The sequence below is a fragment of the Etheostoma spectabile genome, chromosome 1 (assembly GCF_008692095.1).
Source record: "Etheostoma spectabile isolate EspeVRDwgs_2016 chromosome 1, UIUC_Espe_1.0, whole genome shotgun sequence".
In the NCBI taxonomy this organism is placed as follows: Eukaryota; Metazoa; Chordata; class Actinopteri; order Perciformes; family Percidae; genus Etheostoma; species Etheostoma spectabile.
The window spans coordinates 23,576,002-23,577,854 of record NC_045733.1 but is presented as its reverse complement, the minus strand read 5'-3'; the positions used below and the strand labels follow the sequence as shown (position 1 = coordinate 23,577,854).

The following is a 1,853-nucleotide window of genomic DNA, read 5'->3' as shown; positions in this document are numbered from 1 at the left end:
AGGAAGGAAGGGGTAGACCAGACTAGTTAGGGACGTCCCGCTGGGATCGGCCCGGGCAGACCCACGGACTAGGGGAGGTGCACGTCCAGCTGGACTGACCGGCCTCGGGCGAAGCCAGGACCTAGGTTGAGGGACGTCCGCTTGGGAGGAGGCTCGGGAGACCCAGGACTAGGTGAGGGACGTCCGCTGGGATGGAGGCTTCGTGGCAAGAACCAGGACTAGGTGGAAGGACGTCCCCAGGCTGGGAGGAGGCCTCGTGGAAGACCAGGACTAGGTGGAGGGAGCTCCGCCGGGCGGTCCCCGGACCGACCGACTCAGGTGGAGTGAGTCAACTGGAGCACGGTGAGACCCGAACTAGGTGGGACGTACACCGATGCGTGTGGAGGGCCTCTGGAAGACCCAGAACTAGGTGGCGGAAGAACGTCCAGGGCTGGGTGGACGGGCTCGTGGAAACCCAGAACTAGGTGGAGGGACGTCTGACTGCGTGGCGCCTCGGGATAGACCCAGAACGTAGGTGGCAGTGACGTCCGCGTGGGTGGATTGGCCGTCGGGGAAGACCCAGGACTACGGGGAGGGATTATAATCTCCAACTGCCTGGAACAGCCTACGGATCACCCCAGTGTGGTCCGGTTGATGTGCTCGGGAAATGGAAGTTTTGGGTCCCTGCTGGAGTCGCTGCTATGCCCCCGGACCCGCCCTACGGATAAAGCGGATCAGATGGAGTTGATGTGATCGTAGTCCTGTCTGGTTGGACAGGCACACGGGCAGTGACATAGTGCTAGTTTGAGTTTTTAGCTCAAAAGGTTAGCACCTCACACGTGGTACCATAGACAGTTAACCGAATGCCCACAGGTCCCGTGGTTCAGGACGGAGACCAGTGAGTCGATTGACGAACATAGACATTCAATAATGGACAGCAGGTCCATTTGTTTACATGGAGACAATGGAAGTATATTAGAAGCTCTTTCGCCCGCTCCAACCGTTAGCTTTGAAACGTAGCATGTCACGAGAGCAACACTGTCTGAAGCTGTAATATTCTGGTAGCTGTGCAAGACAAACTCTCATCTTCCCAATCAGCGAGAACGGAGATGTAGGTTACCACTTGGGTTTGAAAGTTGGGCCCCCCGCCCACCCACAGGTAAAAATGTGTATTTAGTGGCCTAAACGAAGCCAAGAAAATGGAAAACTTCCGAAGGCATCAAGTGACAGATTATAACATTTGATAATATTGTCACAAAAAGTTAGATTTTATTCCACATTTACACTTTCAAAATACAGAAAATAGAATAATCTGGAGGAAAACACTAAAAACTAAACCTGTTGAAATTCTGAGTTTTAAGTACATACATTTCACACGCACGCTGACAGGAGAAGCTGCCGAAAGGTTAAAGTTACACTGGGAACACACATACACACACACACACACACACACCACACTCCTCAGAGTGCCATCCGCACACAAAACATAACACTCAAACCACATACACACACGCCCACGCACGCAAACAGTCAAGCCCACCAAGAACACACACGACATTCACTCACTCACTCAACCACATAGCAAAACACGCACACACACAAACAACACGCGCACACTACACAACACACAAACACACACTTACTCACCACGAAACACATATAACCACACAACATATATAAACCATACACACACCACAATCCCCGAAGTCACCCCAACGCAACAGATACACCCACACACACACACACACCACTCACTCACTCACAGATCAGGTCAAAAGCAGGTGGAGGGATTATATCTCCAACCTGGCCTGGGAACGCCTCGGGATCCCCCAGTTGGTCCTGGTTGATGTGGCTCGGGAAAGGGAAGTTTGGGG

The 1,853-nt window shown here is 52.7% G+C and overlaps 1 protein-coding gene across 2 annotated transcripts in view; it reads left to right on the top strand.

Moving 5' to 3' along the window:
- Positions 1-1,853, top strand: part of LOC116690728 (USP6 N-terminal-like protein) — a gene marked incomplete in the record, with an annotated part of 30,402 nt that overhangs the window by 13,377 nt on the left and 15,172 nt on the right.